Here is a 20,897-nt window from a genome sequence, read left to right on the forward strand (position 1 = left end):
TATTGCTTCTTTGGCATCAGATCTCTGTCGTGGTTTGGCACGACAGATAGAATTGTGAGTTTGTATCGTTCCTGGGTAATATCTCTGTGTATGCATGGTTATATCCACATTCCCATGGGAAGGGGCTCAGAACAATGATCAGTCACATAAATTAAATGTGAGGGTGTCTTGCCTGTGCGTTGTGCAGCAGCAGGTCCCATCGGGCTCACGGGGACTGGTTCTGCTGCACCATTGTCGTGGTGTTTTAAATCAGGTGGACTGAAAAACCTGGCTCTTGCAAGTTCCTCTGGGTTGATGGGGCAAGGTGTGTGCTGGGGTGTGATCAGCTTCCTCCAGCTTGGAGCTTGGCATGTGCTTTGGTTACCAATCCTGTGGATCAGAGCCAACAACTGGCAGACCAAAGGGATGTGCCACAGTTGTGATGGTGTTGAGAAGTGTCTGGCCAGGTGACACTGTCTGCTGGTCACTTTTTGACTACTAAGTTGCATTAGTTGGTAGCCCAAAGGCCATACTACGCTTTCCTAGCAGCAGCATTTTTAGTAGCTGTGCAGGGATCTGTGCATTTCCCGGTGGGAAGGCAGCTCTGCATGGAACAAGTGTCTGGTAGACTTTTAGAACTGAATTTGAGAGGTTCAGATAGAGGAAAAAAGAGGTTGGTGTAGTTTTGGGAAAGGAGAAATAAATCTTTCTGGACTTGCCTCCCGCTGCTTCCCCAGCTGGAAGGGGGTTTTGATGTCAGAATTTGCACAGCAAGGCCAAACCCCAGTGAGGACTTTCATCAGAACTCTTTTTTGTCAGTGCTCGCTGCCCTTTCTGTGCTGTAATTAGAACACGTTATCTGACCAAAGGACAGTTCCACTTATTGAACCTGAAATATTTCGCTAGTGCCTCGTCGTAGCTACGTGCACCACACATTCCTAACAGTCACACAAGGAGGAGGATTAAAAATCGGGCACAGTTTCCCTTTCCCCATTTAGTGATCACCCAGTCAAGCACCGCTGAGATCAAAGGGCTGATTCTCCTCCAGTGCAGAAATCCTTTATATTTTATAGTGTCGGTCAGTTGAAATTTGCAATGCCTGGTCCTTGTGCTGCTGTGTTATCCCATGGGGGTGTGGAGGTGGGGAGCCGATCCTGCCTGCAGCCGGTTGGACAGCGGGAATAGGCCAGGAAAACTCAAGCCCTGCCTATGGAAGGGGGGCAAGCCCAGCTGCTTGCAGGCGTCTGCCCCTCTCCCTGTTTGCTCACCGCAGGCAGCAAAGGGAGCGCTCCAAGGGCTGAGCCCGGATCTTCCTTTAGGAAAGGTGACATCCAGTGTATCCCAGCCAGGCGGGAATAGCAGGGGCTCTTAATCCCCGCATCGATGGCTCAGAGGCCCTGCCTGGCTCTCCGTCTAAGGCTGAGAGGAGAGAGGACCGGTCTGTCCGTGAAGGGAAACCGCGTCGTGCCCCAACCCCGCGCTGGCAGGAGCCGGAGCCGAGCCGGGCACGGCTCCCCCCGAGGGCTGAGCTGCCCCCGAGGGCACGGCTCCCCCCGAGGGCACGGCTCCCCCCGAGGGCTGAGCTCCCCCCGAGGGCTGGGCTCCCCCCGAGGGCACGGCTCCCCCCGAGGGCTGGGCTCCCCCCGAGGGCACGGCTCCCCCCGAGGGCTGAGCTGCCCCCGAGGGCTGGGCTCCCCCCGAGGGCACGGCTCCCCCCGAGGGCTGAGCTCCCCCCGAGGGCTGGGCTCCCCCCGAGGGCTGGGCTCCCCCCGAGGGCTGGGCTCCTCCCCCGCTGCGCGGGGTCCCCGCAGGGCAGCCGAGCGCGGTGCCCCCTCCATCCCTGCCCGGGGCTGGCGCCGCGTCCCCCCCGCCCGTGCCCGCGCCCCGGCCGCGGTGCCGGCGGTGCCGGGGGAGCGGCGCCCGCCCCCCGCCGCCCCGTCGCAGCTCGTTTGCTGCCGCAGCTGCAGACAGGGGCCGGCGCCGGGCCCCGCTCCGCCACCGACCGCCGGTTTCCTGCGAGGCTCAGGGGAGAGAGGAGGGGGGGCAGAGAGAGCGGCCGCGTCGCGCCGGCCGCCCTGGCGCCTCCTCCCCCCGGGCCGCGGCCGCCCCCGCGCCGGCATCCATCAATCAGCGGGGGGAAGGCGAGGGGGAGCAGGGCGGAGGGATGCAGGAGGGCCCCGCAGGGTCGCGCCGAGCCGTGGGGGATGCGGGGAGAGCACCCGCGGGAGTGCGGGAGGATGGGGAGGGCATCCCCTGCGCGCTGGAGGGTGGAAGGGCAGAGGCGTCCTTGCGGTCACGCAGCGATGGGGGAAGCGGTGTCTGCCCCTGGGGCTTTGTGCCCTATCCTTTGGGTCACACAGCGATGGGGGAAGCGGTGTGTGCCCCCCGGGCTTTGTGCCCTATCCTTTGGGTCACACAGCGATGGAGGAAGCGGTGTCTGCCCCTGGGGCTTTGTGCCCTATCCTTTGGGTCACACAGCGATGGAGGAAGCGGTGTCTGCCCCCGGGCTTTGTGCCCCAGCCTCTGCACAGAGGCTTTTCAGGTCAGAAAGGGAAGAATGGCACAGGTCTGGGTCCCTTCAGTGTTGCAGAGGCAAAGGATGCCAAGCGTTCACGCAGTAAGTTGTCAGATGGGGGAGGCGGTGTCTGCCCCTCTGCTTTGTGCCCCGGCCTTTGCACAGAAGGTTTTCAGATCTGGAGGGCAGGAATGGCACAGGTCTGGGTCCCTTCAGTTTTGCAGAAGCACAGGATACCAAACATTCACGAAGTTGAGTTGTCAGATGTGAACTAGGGGTCTTCCCCCCAAATTTGTGCTTGTCAGTTCTGGGCAGTTTGTCTTGTTTGGAGCCCTGGATGGATTCCAGTCTATTCTGGTGAAGCCCATTCCCCCCAGGGTTCCCTCTGCCCCATCGAAGTTTGAATACCACTCGTGCATTCTCTCCATCTCTGCTTTCAACCCACAGCCAGGGCTGGTCTTTAAAGTGACAGTGGGCTTTTATAGCCGGAGGGAGGGGGAACAGCTCTAAAATGTTTATTGCTAAATGAAAATAACTTAGATTTGTGAAGTCCAGCATTGGATATCTAGGATAGCAACAGAAAGGCATTTGATTGTTTCCCCCATCAGACTGTGTGCGACCCTTTACTGTGTTTGCATTCTAGTAGTGCTGCCTCTAAAAGTGAGTTAGGACTGACTGGACATTGTCTGCTCCTTATCCTCTTTTCCCATCTGTTCTTGGACAGGGTGTCAGTTTGAAAGGTGGCCCATGTTGAAGTTCAAGGTTCAGGTCACAGGTGAATGAGGGAAGGCCGGGTTCCCCAAAGCTATTGTGACACGGCCCTATTCAAACAAAACAAAAACTACTACAGAGGGATGTTTAGTTTTTGTCCCATCTCCTTCGTCGCATGCTGAGACACATGGTGGTTGTGCATAACTCAGTCACTGACAATGGTAATTCATTTGCTTACTGGGGCTGTGTTTTGCTCTTGGTTTGGTTTATATGTGATTTATTTGCTGCTTTTTTGCTCTTCGTCATCGTCGTTGTTGTTTTCGTTTGATGCCCCGAGGTTAAGGCGTTAGTCCAAGACTTTGTCAGGGATGGAAAAAGTAACTGTCTGCTTACTTCTAATAAAACTGAATGCCAGTAAACAGCTAAATCTCTTGTTATTTAGCTCCAAGGTTTCTGAGCATTCTCCTGTTCCCTGTTTTGAGGTGCAGGGGTGGAAGGCAGCTCTGTGTCACCCCCAGCCCGTGGCTTTGTGTCACTCGTGCTGTTTGGCTCTGGCTGCAGCTCCACTCACTGCCCTTCCCCAGGGATACTGTCCTGGCTGTTCCACAGGTTTCCTGGAGAGCCAGGAGCTGCACAGGGGCAGAGAAGGGAGATCCTTGGGCTACTGAGTTGACCCTGTGTGGTGGGACCCAAATTCAGAGACTGGCCCAAAAGGGGAGTCTCTCACGCTGGACATGAGTCTCTCATGAGAACTTTCCTATGAGAAGAGGACTTTGCCTGCTGGAGAACTGAGTTGGCTGCCTGTAGAGTCAGGATTAATTCTGAAATTTCACTGTTAATGGAACAGATTAGATTTAGGTTCATTTTTGAGCTGCTGTGGGTTTAAGGATTGGAGCTGGAGAACGTTGGGGTTTATGTGAAGGGGACTGTTTTCATAACTTTGCCTTTGTGTCCCGGGGGGCTGCCTTATGAATGTGGAAAAAGCCCCTCTGTAAAGCAGACTTATAAACCTCTTTATCCCCCCAAGGTCTTTGGCACAGTCTGTTGATTTTTATTTGTGGTTTCATGCTGATTTGGCTTGTTGCTTTTAATCCAGCACATTTTAGTTTGGGTTAGTGTTTGTTGGAGGTTTTTGAGTTGGTTGGGCTTTTTTTTGTTTGTGGGGTTTTTTCCTTCTGTTTTGCTTTTTAATGGACTTGGCTCAGGTGATTTTTAGTGTGTGTGTGCTGCACTGCAGACTTGGGAATTGAACTTGAATTCTCAACAAAAGTTTCTTCAAAATCTGTCAGATTTCACCTTTAGGGAGAAACTGGAGATAAGGTGTGTCATGGTCTTAAATGGGGTGAGAGGCTCACACATCCCATGCAGGGATGGGGAAGAGGTGTTGAGTTTGAGTCCACAGCCTCAGCTTGCAGGGCTTTGTGATCTGAGGACAGTGGGAAAACGTGTGTCAGCTTCTCTCTTTCACAGGAGAGTCCTTAAAATCAACTGGTTTTGGGTCATAGAGCGCTTCACCAAAAGGGGATTTCCAGGGGAGAACTGGCAGCTTGAACGGAGAATCAGTGTGGCAATGAGAGGTGCTCCTAAATGTGTTCTGCTCTGGAAATTATTCCTCATGGTCCTCAAAAACTCTGCTCCTGAGCAGGGCACGTGGCAGTTGCGTGGTGCCCACTGTCAGAGGTTTGGAGGACGGGGGTTGCACCCATAAAAGGGCTGGTTATTGTTTCACACAGAGGCAAAACAAACCCAGATCAATGGCACCAAGGGTGCCAGCACAATACTGAAGGATTTAATTTTGTGGATTATTAAATACCCTCTGGAAAGGAAAATATTAATTGGATTGCAGCCTTGTGAGTGAGCAGCAGAGATGTACGAGCAGCTGTGGCTTAGGAAAATAATTTTATCTTACAATGGGCTTCAAGGAGTTCCAAGTGGGGGAGGTTTGTCCTCGTGCAAGAGCTGTGGTGAACATTTCTGCTGTTGCAGAGAGCAGCGATGAGACACTGGAGGCAAAAGGTCTTGTATGATGTGTGTGAGTTCAGTGTTTGTGGATAACAGGCCAAGCTCTGAAAGAATATTCGTGCTGAGGTTGGTGTGTGTGTGAGGGATCCTGCTTGGAGCGAGCAGATTTCCTCCTGGGATTCCATAAAGGCTGCAGAGGGGGTTTCCTCACCCCACAGACAAGTGTCATGTCTGGCACTGAGGAATCCTGTTCTCTGGTGGGCTCTGCTGTAGGAAGAGGAAGTTTCTGAGCCCTCAGCCCCTCTGGGATTAAGTTTGACCCACGAAATCAGCAGCTGCAGCCAGAACTCCTTGCCTGGTGGTTGGTGCTGTGCTGCATCAGGTCTAGAAAACCTCCTGCTCTGAGGAAAAGAAAGTGAAGCATGGGAAGAAAGACAGACAAATAAATATATAGGAGCAGGGAAAGCAACATCATCTTGTTAGCACCATGTCAAGGGCAGTGTAAAGGTGACATAGGATAAATAATTTTGCTGTCAAAATTATTTAGAGATGTCATTAAACTGCTTAGGGCTGTCTCTGCTGCTTCAGGGCACAGACACCTGGTTTTAATTTGCAGTGGTCTGTGTCCAAACTTTCTGGCCTTATTCAAAGAGAGCAGTGCTAATTTGGAGCCTGGTGGCAAATGCCTTCAGTGAGCACGGGATCTGAATGGCCAGGGTGACTGAAGAGCAGGATTAACTCCCTCAGAAACTTGGTTCATTTAAAACTGCCAACCAGTTCGAGTCCGTGGGGATGATGAACTTTTCAGATGGCTTGTTGTGGTTCAGTTATGGGACAGGGAGAGCAGAGGAGCAGTTTCCTACTGGAAACCTATTGGAGGTGTTCAAGGCCAGGTTGGACAGGGCTTGGAGCAACCTGGGAGCTGTCCCTGTCACCTGCAGGGGGTGAAATGACATGTGCTTTAAGGTCCCTTCCATCCTAAACCATTCTGTAGTTCTGTGATTGGCCCTAGACTTTGGAAAAGAGATCCACTCTGTTTTTATTTAAGTATTACTTGGCCAAAATATTGTGCTTGCAAAATCACATTGTTTTGTCTATATTTTTTCCTTTCCTATCAATCATGTTTGTTTGCTTTTGTGGGTTTTGTTTGTTTGTTTTGCTTTCAACCCCCCCCCTTCTGCATTGTCTTACCCTGTTTCTCTTATGCCCACTCTATTTCCATTATCTGGAAAACATCTTGCTACGCAGCAGGTTCTCATTTGGCATCTGTGCCCTGTTCCCTGCCTTCTTCCTCCTGTGTTTTGAAATATTGAAATGCATCTTCTTCACTTTTCCAGCTGAAGAATCACCATTCACACCATTTCAGGGCTTTCTTTTTTTTTTTCTGTTAGGGCAAGCTCACCTCCCTCACCTTCCTGACTTCTGGCAGATGGCACTGAAGAACTCTTTGTAGGGTCCTCTGTCCCAAACTCAGTTTTCCAGCTGAGGACGAGGAAAGACTCTCCTCAGGAGTTAGTTAATGTTGCAGGAATCACGTGCAGTTTTGTAAATAAACCAGCACATTTTTTAGCACCTCTGGCTTTACTCTCCCCCTGCTCTTTGAGTGAAGGTGAATCTTCTGTACACACCACCTGCACTGCTGGAGCAATGCATTTCCTTTCTGTTATTTTTGGCTCTGTTATTTTAGCAAAACCAGGGCGAGGACAGAGAGGAAATTACACATTCCCCTGGGTCATAAATATAATCTGATAAGGGATTTTCTTGTAACGTGTCTGAGGATGAGGAAGGATGGATGGAGGGAATTCCCAAGCACTGAAAGGTTCTTGCTCATTCACTTTGCCTCCAGTTCATGTGGAAATTGTAGCTTTTGCTTTATTTTGCACATGTGTAACAGAGCCACAGAGTCTGGGAAGTACCATCAAGCCCAAATTTGCCCTGTTCTTTGATTACCTGTATGAAAATATTCCCGTGCATCGAATCCCTCATTTTAAGATGTCAGGACAGCTTCAATAACCATGGAAAGCAGGCTCTTTAATCTTTTATATCTTCAGCTAGAAAGAAACTTGCAGCAGCATTGCCAACCAGCTGGGTCACTGGAGGCAGAGTCACCTTGGTGCAGCATCTACAGACATCAGCCAAGGCCCCATGAGAGTTCCAGAGGACTGGGAAGCAGGAAAACTTGAGAGGTTTTGGTGATAGGAGAGACACTGGAGGCAGCCATTTGGTCTAGAAAGCACAAAATCTGAAATATTTCTAATGATGACACTGGAAAGATATTGTGTGTTTGGCTGCTGGTTCCCAGTTGGGTGCTGGGAGCGTTTCAGGTAATTCAGAAATCAGCTCTGGGGTGTTAAATGGCTTCACTTACCTCAGGCCTGTTAATCACCACAGCTTCTCAGTATAAAACTTTTCCTTCTGAAGGCCAGCAGAGTGCTCTGCCAGTGGAGTCCTGGGAGTGTCTTACCCTTGCATTTATCACCCAGCCTCTGGGGCAGTGCTAATTCAGGAGTGGGGAGCACATCCCACCCCAGTGGTGGCTGCTGCTCTGCCCATCTCTGCCCATCAAATTGCAAAAACTCCCTTGCAACCCCATCCTTCCTTTTTATCCAGAGATGGATGTGATAGGTGGTACTTGGCTCTGTGGAAGCTGCTTTTGCTGTGTTGCCAGGGCAACCAGAGATGGCCCCTGAAGACAGGAAAGGGCAAGCATTCCTTTCTGCTACAGTCTGGAGCATCAGTGATTGAATGAGATTAGATAGAATTAGATAATCCTGAAATTCACAGTGATTTGACGCCAGACCTTTATTAAATAAGTAAAAGTACCAGCCCTTATAGTAAAAATGAATTCTTTTAGATCAATAACTTTTCCCACCGTTCAGCACAGCTGTGATCCTTGAGATCTCTTTTTTTCTGTGACACGGGGTGAACCACACAGACCTGCCTTTTTACAGTTTTTATTTTTTTCTGTGTTTTTTTTTTCCCCCCAGAGAGGACTGTGATATCAATTCCTCTTTTATTTCCCCCTCATGATTCACCCACTTAACCCCAAAGTAAACTTACAGAGGAAGGCACAGCAAGGTTCTTCAGTGATGCTTCAGTGCACTGGAGTTTACAATACTGGGGTTACTTAAACACTGTACCCCATTAGTCTGGAGTATTTTACAGTGTTTTAAAGCCAGTTAAAAGAATGAAAATGAGTTGTATGTTGTGAATGGCTGGGTAGTTTTTTTGTTCCTTGTGTATTCCATGCCTAAAACTGTTGGGACCTCATCCATGGCCCTGGCACGTTCCTGCTTAGCTGCAGTGGAATTGAGACCTAAAGTAAATGTGGGTTAAAATAAGGATGGCCTTTGATCACAGTCAGGCAAGATTTACATCCCTTTAACTCTTGTTGACTTCTTTTTCGTCTTTAGACTGGCATAGCTTGTGTCAAAATCTGGTGTGCACCAGAGGACACCCAGCAGAGCATGGAAAATGTGGGGTGTTCTGTCCTTTAAGCAGTTTTATTTCTTAGCAAGCTACAGTGGCTCTTTCAGGGGGCTAATTTATTTCTATATATATTTATTTATAATATAATCTATATAAAGTATAATATATATGTAATATGTATAATAGATATAATTATATATATAATATATATAATATATATAATATATATAATATATATAATTATATATATAATATATTTATATATTTTATTTTTATATATATGTATTTTTTGTGGTGGTGGTGGTGCTGCTGCTGCTGTCCCAAACAGCACTGCTGAGGGTTTTGCAGGCCCAGTGTGCTGTGCTCTCAAAGCAGACAAGGAGCAGCCCATCCAGACTGAGCCTGGCTACTCTTTATCAGGATGCTTTTAATTCTGAATTAAAATGTAATGCATTTGGTTTTTCAAGCCCCAAATTAACAATGTGATGCCTTAAAACATTTTTTTTTTTTTTGCTTGAAATTTATGAGCTGGTCATCCAGGTCTGTGGATCTGGACTAGTTTGTGTCAGCAGCATGGATCTGGTTTTTTGAAGTCTCACCTGGCTGTGATGGGTCTCTCAGAAGTAAATTCAGTAATTCTATGAGGCTGGTAAATATTTCTGTCCCCTGGTGTGTGCAGAGGGCAAAAATCATCCTTGCTTTGGGAGGATTTAGTTCTCCCTTTGATGTCTCTGCTGTTGTCTTTAAATCACCATAGAATCTGGGGGGGGAAAAAAAAAGCACGTGCAAAGGATATTTGAAATTATGTGCTCTCTAAGTTACTGTGCTTTGCCTTGAGCTGCTTGATGCTGAAAAACTTGCATCTTGAGAGTCATTTTTTGTTGTGGTGGGACTCCTCTAACCCTCTGGACTGCTTTTCATACCAAGCTCTGGAAGCAAGAGCAAAAACTAATTTCCCCCCCCTCATATCACAAGGAAACACTTCCATGCAACAAAGTGGGAGAGAGGGAAGGAAAGAGGAGGCTGAAAAATGTTTGTGTGCGAGTCCTGTGTCTTAAGACCAAACTCTAAATAGATCTGCACCGTGTCTAAATCCACCCTCACCAGCAGGACAACAGGACAGGTTGGTGATGGAGTGTTTTTAGAATCACAGAATCACAGAATGGTTTGGGTGGGAGGGGACCTTAAAGCTCATCTCATTCCAACCCCCTGCCATGGGCAGGGACACCTTCCACTAGCCCAGTCTTGGTACATGAGATACAGGAGGTCTGATTTCTCACTTATTTCTCTCTCTTATTTCTCACTCACAAAGTTGTGTGGTGGTGAAGGATCAAACACCTTGCAGAAATCTAAGCACATTACCCTGGTGCCATTGTCTCAGCAAAAAAGATATATTAGTTTAACATCTTTTCCATTAACAAGCTTTAATTTGCATAAATTATATCACCCTCCGTTAATTTATTATGACTCGTCCAGTTCCTCTATTTCATTATTTCTCCTGGGGGTTATAAAATTCCTTGGATTAGTCTGCTTATGCTTTTTAAAATCCAGTCACAGTGCCGTGTTTTCCTGTTTACTTTGTATTTCCTCATTGTTCTGAGGCTCAATAAAAATCTTGAGTGAAGACTCTGGAGAACATCCCGGGATAACTATTCCGAAAGTCTTTGAGAGCAACTTATCTAAATCTGCTGATTTAAATCTATTATCACTTAAGAAGTTTCTGTTTGGGAGCCTCCTAATTCACTGCTGGATTGAAAAGTATTTCATATCCATACCATGTCAGGGCTGGCCTTTTCTCCCGGCACAGAAATAAAAATATTTGTTGAATATTCTTATTTTTTCAGCATTTCTGGTGGTTCTACCCTTCCCACCTGATAATGGGTCGACACCATTATTGCCTCCTGCCAGTTTACAAACCAGTTTGGAGTTCTCCCATGAATGAAGGCATTGTTAAAAGCACACGTGCAATTACTGAAGATTAAAATCTCCCTGGTGGGTGGGGAAGGACGGGCCTTCCCCACCACAGAGGCCCTTCATGTTGTGCTGATGGAATATCCAACTGGCTTAAAGCCTGTCACTCCCTAGGATTTGCTTCATGCCTCCAGTGGGATTTCTGCCTTTTTGCCTCCTGTTCAGTGCTGGTTTGATCAGAAACCCGGTGTGTGGAGCAGCTGGAGGTGCCTCTGCGGAGGGAACGCTGCTTCCTCTCCATCCTCTCCACGTGGTGTTTGCTCCTTGCCAGCCCTGGCTTGTGGGTTTGGGTAATGAATAGATGTGCTGGGCTGCAAACAAATGACCTCTGTGGCTTTCTCGTGAGGGCCAAGCCTTTCCCCCACCTCCATGCTCTTCCAGTTTGCTCTCTCGTCTGACTGCTTCGGTTTTCTCCTGATCCTCCCAGTCTGCTGCCAGATTACGAAGCGAGGTGGGATCTGAGCTGCCTAAAGATGTTCTCACGTGTGTTCTGTCAAAGCTGCACCTCCTTAAACAGCCACATCCCCCTTCCTTCGGTGTGTGCCTTGAATCCTCTTGGAAGGATGTCAGCACAGGAGAAGAGGTGGGCACGTGGCACATCTGGAACCCTCACCTTCACTGCTTACCAGAAGGACTGTTACAGGAAATACCCTCTTGTCCACCTCCCTCTTCACTCTTGCATCCCTCTGCAGAGAGAACCCTCCCCAGCTCTGGCTGGCACTGAGATGCTGTGCTGTTAGCCCTGCCTGGCACAAAACATCTTGATATCCTACGAGCTGTGAAACTTGACATATGCTGAGGCAGTAACAGGAAGAGAATCTTCCCTCAGAGCTTCCCTGGAATGTTCTGACAGTATTTAATCTGTCGGGGTCTGCCGTGTCATTCAGACTGATCCCAGTAGGCCAACGGGTTAGAATCAATAATACCCTTGATCAGCAAATAATTGTGCCTTGATCAGAGAATCCTGGTAATTAGAGCTGAAAAAGATGTGTGGCATCACCCAGGCTGCTCCACAGAGTGCTGGGAAACGTGCTGGCATTTCAGTGTGTGTTTTCTTGGGGCTTTTTTGGCTGCTCTTGCAATGCAGCGTTAGGTGGGCTGGGCTTTGGAGTAAGGGCTGTGTTGTTAATCCCAGAGAGGGACCAATTTTGGGTGCTGCGTTATTTTCCCTTAAAATGAAACCTCCTGTTTTAAAAATAGATGAGAGAGAAGTGGATGATGAGGAGAGGAGAGGAAATGACCCCTTGTCATCCAGGGAAACACCTGGAAATGGAGTTCCCCCCGTGTCACAGCCCCTGAGGCTCCATTCCCTTTTTAGTAGCTGCCCTGTTTATCCTCAGCCCTCTCTTGTGTCGGCCCCAGGAGCACCTTCTCCACTTCCCTGGCCAGGAGGGATTCCCAGGGAGCAGAAGGGATGCTCAGTCTCCACAGATCACTCAGTCCTGACCTGTCAGCAAAGACTGACCAAAAAGAGAAGCTCTGCAGTGGCAGCACTTTGGTGTGATCAGTTGGGCTGGTCTGAGGGCCCTGAATCAGGATGAACCCACCCTAACAGGCTGGAGAAGGTGGAAAAGGAAAATTCTTCCTTTTATACAGCTCTTCAGTGGCTGCTGAGGGCATTTTTTTGTTGTTGTTCTGTGGCATAAATTAGAGCATCTCAGGGCTGGCTGAAGGCTGAAATGGTTTCTGAGTGAAGATGTGGGGAATGGTGTCAGTTGTGGGGGAGAAGGACCTGAGCTGTCATATGCAGAGAGCTCATTAGATCTTTGAAATTGAGGAAATAAAGCTGGGTTTTGAGTTTTTTGTGCCTGTGTGAACCCATCAAACACGATGGTGGCTGCTTGCCTACAAACAGATTAGGTTTTTATTGCTTTTGCCACCTCTGTGATGCTATATATATAAGGCCCAGCTGTACTATATATATAGCCCAATAAATCTGGTTTATGTCAGTGTGAACTTTGATACACTTTATTAATATCACACTCGTGATTTGGGTATTTAAATATGCATGGCACATACAAAACTATTATTTAGCTTATGCTTATTTTATTTAATTGTTTTAGATTTATAGGACAGCTGTCATTGGCTTGTAAGTGCCATGCAATTAATTAAAAATACAGTCAGAAACTCAAAACTGCCCTTCTGGCCCATCTCAGTTATCCCTCTCTCTTCAACTCGTGGCTTATCCACCACGTGGACAGAAAATTGGGCGAGGAAAAAAACCTCAGGAGCCTCAGCTGAAGAGCCTTAAGAGAATCCTTCCTGGGTTAGCAGTGCAGAGAATTTGTACCAAAGTTTTTCTGGGAAGATGAAGGAGGGGAAAAGGTGAGGAGGGATCAGGGGTTGGAGGGTCAGCAGCTCATATGGCCCCAAACCTTTGCTCACGGGGTTCTCCCTCTTTGTGAGCTGCTGTAGTGGCCCCTTCCTGCAGGGAAGACCTGAAGAGACCTTTCCTCCTCCTCCCTGTGTACCAAAAGCCATGAAAGAAAGGGTGTGGGAGTTAATGCTGTGTTAATCCCACTGGGATACCCACGAGGTTGGGAAGGGAAATGTGCATTAGCATGTCTTGGCTTTCCCTTACTGCCAGCAAGGAACTGTGAGGGAACACTCCAAGGACCTGCTGGGGACTTGCAGGGCAGGGATAGCTTGGTGCAGAGTGTGTGCTGGCTCCTGCTTCCTCCAGCCCTCTCTCCCCTGACCATGGTTATCAGTAGAATTATAGAAATAACATTATACTGGTTATTATTTTTTTGGCACATCTGACCCACACCCCCCATAGGACTTTGCAGCCCCTTTGCACACCCAGCAAGTTTAAGTTCTTTACAGGTGGAAGCCAAAAGGCCCAATGACAGCATTTCCCCAGCTTTGATGAAGCACTCCTGTCCAAAGCAGCCTGAAATGTATTTGAAATAATTCTCTTTCCCTGTTACTGCTGAATTAGCCCTTCATAGGCTGCAGAGAGCTGCTGCTGCAGAGTGCAGGGTGAGCTCCCTTCCTGTTGCCTAAAGGTCAAGCATAGCCCCTTTCTGCTGCATGAGGTGACAAGGGTGTTATGAGTAATTAATTTAAAAAAATACATATGTATGTTTTTGAGGCCCCAGAAATGCTGACCGAAACCCAGAAGGAAATAACAGAGCAGTTGCAAACATGGCTCAGAAGAAACTGTTTCACTGCACGAAATACCCACTGTTGCACTTGCAATAAAATTAGCGAGGAGGGAGCAAGGAGGTGGAGGAGCTGTCAGATATTTTTACAAGTGCCTTTATTTCAACAGCAGAGATCTTGGGGCCAGGTTTGTTCCTTGTTTATACAGCACACCAGGAGTTGTGTTTGGGGACTCCAGGCTGGTGGTGGAGCCAAGGAATACAGAGTCAGGATCCAGACAGGAGCTCTCTCCTGCCTCCTTGCCATGTTTCCCTGTCACCTGCATCCAGTTCTCCCTGCCCGTGGAAGGACAGCAGCCCATCCAGCAGTGCAGGACACAGCACTCAGCAAACTTTTGGGTCTTGTTGTGCTTCATTTCCTCGCAGAGAGGATAAAATATAACTTTATTGCCAAGAAAAAGGCGAGCTGTGCTGCAGCTGCAGGTTGGCAGGTGAGGGAAGACAGGAATAAAAACTCTGAGGAGGAGATAACGGGTGAGAGGCAGCAGCTCAGGAGCTCGTGCTACGTGTTCTTGATTTAAAAAGCATATTCACTGCTTGTGTCGTTCAACAGCAGTGCCAGTACAACAGATCTCCCTGAAAAATAAGGTGCTCTTGTGTGGTGTCCCCTCCTCCGGGGGAGGTGGAGCTCTTCTAATCTCCTTCCCCTTATCCCTCTCTTCCAGCTGACTTCCTGGGCTCGGCAAATAACATCTCGAGGAGCCACGGGGATCAGTGGCTTCCCGAGGGGGCCAGAATTTCTTTCCACCTGAATTCCACCTTAGCAGCCTTTGTGAAGGAATCTGCAATTATTGTTCGTTCAACTTGTATTTTTAAATACTGTTTTCCTTGCCTTTCATTTACCTTCCCAACTTTAAATGCGATTTCAGAGGGGATCAAAAAATAAGAGTTCCAGCTGGCACCCAGTGTCCAAACAAACCCAGAGCTCTGCCTGTTGGAGGGCCTTTCCTCTTGCTCTGCTTGGGAATGACTCACCTGCCTCAGCACAGTGCAGAGAAAGAGCCAGCTGAAATGTCTGGAGGGATTTGTCCATCTGATCCCTATTTATTTTAATAGGGCATTTAGTTCTTAGGAGCTGCCTTTCAGACCTGATTTTGTGTCTCCAGAACCAATGGGTATAAGATTTTGACCCTAATTTGATTAACTCTTTATTTTGGCTGTTTCTCTTGAGTATCCAATGTCAGAATTTGGGTTTGTGCTGGGGTTTGGTTTGGTTTTGCCTGTGCAGAGACTACACCGTGGAGTTCAGGTGATGCTGTGCTGTACTTTGACATTTGTATTTTGCTTTTGTGTTGAGCTGGAGCGAGGGAAATCCAGAGAAGGAGTTCAGATCTGTCTGGAAGAGATTGCACTCCCCTCCTCCTGCAGGGAATTCCTGGCAAGACAGTTGTTGAGCTGTGTTTGCATCAGGGATCCCTGATGGTACCAGTACCATCCCAGTACAGCAGATAAACTGCAACTGGGCTGCAATCCCTGCTCGTTTTCCCTCCCCTTCATCCCTGTGCCCCGTGTTTCTCCCCCTTCCCTGGGTGAGAGTCGCTGTTTGCTCTCCCTTTGGGGTGGGGTGAGGAAAAAGGGCTGTGTGGCAATGCCTGCAGGGAGCCCCAGCCCTTCCACCCCCACAGCCTGCCCTGGGAGGGACCCAGACGGGCAGGGTGACTCATCTGGGGCCGGCTGGATCCTGGGGCTGCTTTTGGGGAAATGAAAGGCCCCCGGGCAGGGCAGGCAGCTGGGGGTGGTGACTGTGCTGCTTGGCCTCTCTTTCACTGAGCTGTGAAAGCACAGGGACCCTGTAGGGGGAAGGGGGTGGGTTTTGGTTGGGTTTAGGGAGTTGATGGGAGAGGGGCACTGAGGGAAAAGTGGAGGGAGCAGGGAGGAATGCTTGACACACCTCTGCCTTCTGCATAAGTGCAGCAGGGCCATCTGATGCCATTGTGGGGCATCCTCAGTGCCACTGCAGACGTCCTCCAGAGCATGGGATGACATCCGAGTCCCTGACCTTGCTGTGTGCCCCCTGAGCTGTGAAGCTGGTGAGAACACCAGCAGAGGTGTGTTCCAGGTCTGGAGGGGAACCACTGCCCAAGCTGCTGCTCAGCTCTTCCTTCTGAGCTCACCTTCCAAGAGTCCCAGTCCCAGCCCAGCCCACTGGTGTCCATCCTTTGCTCCGTTGGTCGTAGCTGGTGTGTGGACTCGGGAATCTCTGGGGACTAATCAGGGAAAGCAAGCCTGTCATCAGGAGATTTAAGTTCAGTCTGCAAGTGTCCAGTAAATCAGAAACATTGGAAAATCTGTGGCTAAACCCTCCAGGTGTTTTATGTTACCTGAGCTGCTCTGTGGGACGAGGTCCTTGCAGGCAGAAGAGCTGGAGTGAGATTTGATCTGAATCTTTGTCTTGCTCTCCAGACTAGACAGGAATCGACCCTTTCTGTGATCACAGAGAGCAAAAGTCAGCTCTGCTTTCAGGATTTCAGCGGCTCTAAACTTGGGTGGGGATAAGACAGGGAGAAGAGAATCCCCTCACTTCTTACCTTCTCCCTGGGAAATGCAGGGAAGGCACTGGATTTTCCCTGCTGCCTTCCTGTGCCTTCTGGACATGCTGAACACGGGTGTGCCTGTAGGAATGTGTGAGGACATGTGTGTGCTAATGGCACCTAAATATAGCAGCTCCTGCTAACCTGTCAGGTGCCTGCTCACTCTCCCTGTGTCAAATCAGGGATATTACTCACCTCCATGACTAATTCCCTATGGAAGGCCCCTAAAGAGGGTTAGAAAACAAGTCCTCTGTCGCTCCGGGGCACAAAACATTATATCTTTTTTGTGGGATTTTTTTCCAAATTTGGCTAATGAGATGAGAAACTCCTGTGGATGGAACTTACCCTGAACTGGAGACAGGGATTCCTGGACAGGAATAGGGCAGGATTATGGACAGGATTGGAACTGGTGGTTTCTGCAGGAGGAAGATGGGATGGAAACGTGCCCAGGGTGGGATTTCACTTTCACTTTTAGGGACTTCTCCAGTGCAGATGCTCCCTGGTAAAGCAGAGCTGCTTACAGTGCACAAGAGGATCATGTGGCTGCCGAGGAGTCTGTGTCTGGTGGAGCTGCAGGGGGATAATTAGGATTGGCACAGAGTGTAATTGGTAAAGCTTGTGCTTGGCTGGGGTTTTTATTTTAACAGGCCCCGAAAATCACCAAGTAAATAACAACTCAGGGCCTTAAATTTGCTCTCCCGGCACCTCTGAGTACCCAGACACATCAATTCAAGAAGGAAGAGTGCCACCTATTGAGCCCCACATTCCCCCTCCTCCAGGAGGAGGTCCAGTGCAGGTCCAGCACCATCCAGGTAAAGCACCATCCAGGTGTCATTCTGTGATGGGAAGGAGCCACAGCCTGGGCTGTTCCACTCATTTTAGTGTCCACACTAAAACCATTGTGTTCTTCAGTTAGATTTTTAACAGATGTGCAGTGTTTTGGGGTCAGTTGCAAAAGTTGCCATCAACAAAAACTTCCAAATACAAATACTTGCTCCTTTTCTGGAGCGAGTTCTTGGTCTTAAGGAAAACCTGAAGAAAACCTACAAGACTTACAAATGGGCAAGTTGTGTCTGTGCAGTTTTATGTACAATAGATGGATGATTTGGTGGCATTGGATGAAAGATGGATTGGGTGATGAGCATTAGACTTGCTTGAGAACAAGTGCTGGTGTGTGAGCAGGTTTGTTTTGTTGTCTGACTGGCTGGAAGTCTCTGCCCGTGGTTTTGGTGTTGCTGGAAGCCATGTAAGACCACACTGTCTCTGTCAGCAGCTTGGCAGCCCTTTCCCACCTTGGGGAAATGCTTCAGTGCCTAAGAGGGGAGATACCATCCCCAGATAAAATGTTTCACCTTTAAAAACTTCCTCCCACCCCATTTTACTCCAATTAATTTTGCCTCTGGTTTTCACTTCTGTGAGAGGTTAATTTTTTTCCAGCCTTCTCAGAAAACTCTTCCCTTTGGTATTTCTTTTATTTATTTTTTTTTCCTTTCAGCTTCTTGTTTCTCATTCTTTTGATGAATTATTTACCTCTCTTGTATTTTTTTATATTCTCTTTGTGTTTACCTTCAAAACATACACCTCCCAACACTCCCTACTTCATTCAGCACTCCCTGGAAAGCCACTGTATTTGTTGGGTATTTATTTCCCAGTGGTATTTTTATATACAAATGTATTGTAAATCGCGTGGTATCATCTTGTGTTGCTCCCAGTGTGCTGAGCCAGCTGGTTGCATATTTCTGTGAGTGGTTGTGGCTTGTCCTTTGGTTTTGTTAGCACACCCAGGGTGAGGGAAGCCGTGGTTCTGGGTGCTGCAACAGTCGTGGTGAATGATGGGCACCGTCCCAGGGTGTGCAGAACACACCTGTGAGCAAGCAGGGATTGCTGGGGTCAGGACACAGATGCAAACACCAGTGTCAGATCTCCCTTCAGTTACTCACAGATCTCAGCTTGGTTTCTTTTTCAGGGGTGCACTGGTTATGAGTGGTGGGAGCCCCAAATTTCGAGTCAGGACTGGGCTGTCTCAGGCTTGGATCCCCTATCATTTTACCACGTGATGATGAGCAGGTTGTCCCACCACACTTGCCCTTGGTCTCACTCATCATCTAGATGATGGTCCAAGAGTAGAGTCATAGCCTGTGCCTCTTTTTGGAAGAGCTGCTGCAGGCCTTGGAGTGAAAGGTTATGGACAACTGCAAAGTGCAGTTACTGCTACCCTGGAGCTGGACTTTAATGTTTGCTCATCGTGTCAGCTGAGTGAGGAGAATGGGTTTCACAGTGTGATTGCAGGGACTGCACCCTGTGAAGCTGATAATCAGCTCCTTTTTGTTGTCCTTGTCGGAGGTGTTGTGATGCCCACAGCAGGTCACCTGTCTGACACCCCATTTCTTCCCACAAAGCACTTGGAATCTCAGTGTCCCCTCTCAGCATTTAGGGTTCCCTCTCTGCTGGCTCAGCCAGCACATGTCATCTGGCTTCTGAGTAGGAGTGGGGTGTGAGGGCAGACTTGATCTCCTAGTACTGATGTCCCTGTCGAGGTGGACTTTCAGATGTGTTCTGGTGGGGCTGTGCAGCAGTTCAGCTGTGGAGCCCATGGAGGCACAGCGCAGAGTGAAACATCTGCACACCGAACTGACAGGCTGGGGGAGATGCATCCTTGCCTGGAGTAGCTTGTGATGGAGGATGAGTGTCCCCTCAGTCATGACATAGCTCTTTGTGGGGCTCTCAGCCGAGCAGCATCTTGATGGACCGAGGGCATGTCAGTCCTTAGCAGTGCCAAGAAGAAGGGAGGGACCCCCCCTCCGAGTCAGAGAAGCTAAGCAGGAATTTGGCAGTGCCTTCAGCCTCATGCCTGATACTCTCAGCCTCTCTTTCCGTTCATTAATTCCACTCTGCGCTGCAGCTGAAGAGCACGTCTTAAAACTCCAAGGAGGCATGTCTAGTAGTTGTTCAAAATCAGTTAATTTTTTATTGGATTTGAAGTCAGACTTCATGGGCCAAACCCGCCCCCGAGGACTGGGGATGGGGAATTGCAGGCAGCCGAGACTTATTCCACATAATTGACTTTCCCTTCTGTGTCCACCCTCACTCAGATTCACCTCAGAAACCCCCCTGTCTCTGCCTTTCCTCAGTGCCAAGGCTGAGGCCTCTCTGTCCCTCACAGCCTCAGCCATCAAGAGGTATTAAATTAAACATACACACACATCACAGCCCTCGGGCTATTAACCCCCCCCACGCACACAAATAAGCCTTTGTGGCCTAAGCAGAATAACTTAGGCTTGGACCCTGGTCTAGCCCAATTCATTCCCACACCTGCGGGGAGTGACCTTCAAAACTTGCTCCAGGCTCTGTCTCGAAAGTCGTTTTCTCATTAGTGGAAGGGAAATGTATTGTGGAGCTGTTGCTGTGGCTCTGCACCCTTGGGGAGGTGAGGGCAGAACAACACTGCACTCCCTGCCCACGAATCACAGCAGGCCCCCCTCGCTCCCAGCTGGTTTTCTAGAAACCCTTCTTCCCTGATTCCTCCTCCTCCCCTTTCCTCCACAATGACATCATTGAGATTAAGGAAGGGCCTTGCAGAGTGTCCCCAAAAAATTGTGATGAGCAGGGGATGCTGTTTCAAATGCTGTGGGCATCTGGCCATGCTGGTGGCTCACAGCCTTCTGCCATCCCTGTCCAGGACACCAGCTCAGTCCTCTGTCCCCCCTGATTCCTTCATGGGCATTTGCTTGGCCTTGAGGCTGATCCTAGGACTGAGGATCTTTTAAGACAGTCCAATTTATTCCCATAGTAAACAGAATTCCTTGGTTTGGTACCAGTGTTTGTACTTCCAGCTGCCATCTCTCTAGTAAGGGGAGAAAAAAAACCAACCCCAGACCCTCCTGTTGTGCTTCGAGTCCTTGCCATCCATCACCCAGGGGTCACAGTAACTGCAGCTCATATGCTCAGGTCTCAAAACCTGGAGGAAATCAGTCTTTGTTACATGTGAAATAAAGCAGTCTATGGGGAAAATAACCATAAATGTTCATTATTTGTACAGGAAAATCAATTTGTAGGCCAATTGACCAAATAAAGTAATACAATTTGCTGGGAAATCCCCCAGGTGTGGCAGGCAAATCACGGAGTGAGGATGGAAGCAGTGGTTTGCATAGGTAATGTGTGCTGGTTTGGGGTTGGGAGGGATGTGGGAAGGGAGACAAGGCTTAAGGAAACGGATAAAACAACAGAAAAGGGGACCTTGAGCTGTGAAAGGTAATAGGGAAAGGAGGAGAAGGGGGAAACGGTCTTTTTGCTGGTTTTGCATCACCACACGGCGTGTAACACAAGGGAGGTGACAGCAGGAGCAGAGTGACAGACACAACTGCTCTCGTTCTCCCTCGTTTTGTCCTTACCCGGCAGATCTTGTGCGAGTCATTTCCACCGTGCAGGCTGCGTGTGAAGTCAGATAATCGCCCCAAAATTACTTTAAGGGGGTGCTGCGAGTCCCCTGCCAGGGGTGACTGCCCCGGGCAGCCTCAGTGCGGGGCTGGCTGGTGCTGAACAGTGAACAATGACACCCCCGGTGCAGTGATGGGCACTCTGAGCCTGCACGGCTCTTTGTCACCGGGCACTCTGAGCCTGCACAGCCCTTTGTCA

The 20,897-nt window shown here is 49.0% G+C and overlaps 1 protein-coding gene across 8 annotated transcripts in view; it reads left to right on the top strand.

The window, feature by feature from the left end:
• Positions 1-20,897, top strand: part of SAMD11 (sterile alpha motif domain containing 11) — a 115,829-nt gene that overhangs the window by 4,010 nt on the left and 90,922 nt on the right. The window lies entirely within an intron of this gene.

Source organism: Manacus candei, unplaced genomic scaffold (assembly GCF_025592945.1).
Source record: "Manacus candei isolate 608988 ecotype Guabito, Panama unplaced genomic scaffold, ASM2559294v1 h1tg000022l, whole genome shotgun sequence".
Classification (NCBI taxonomy): Eukaryota; Metazoa; Chordata; class Aves; order Passeriformes; family Pipridae; genus Manacus; species Manacus candei.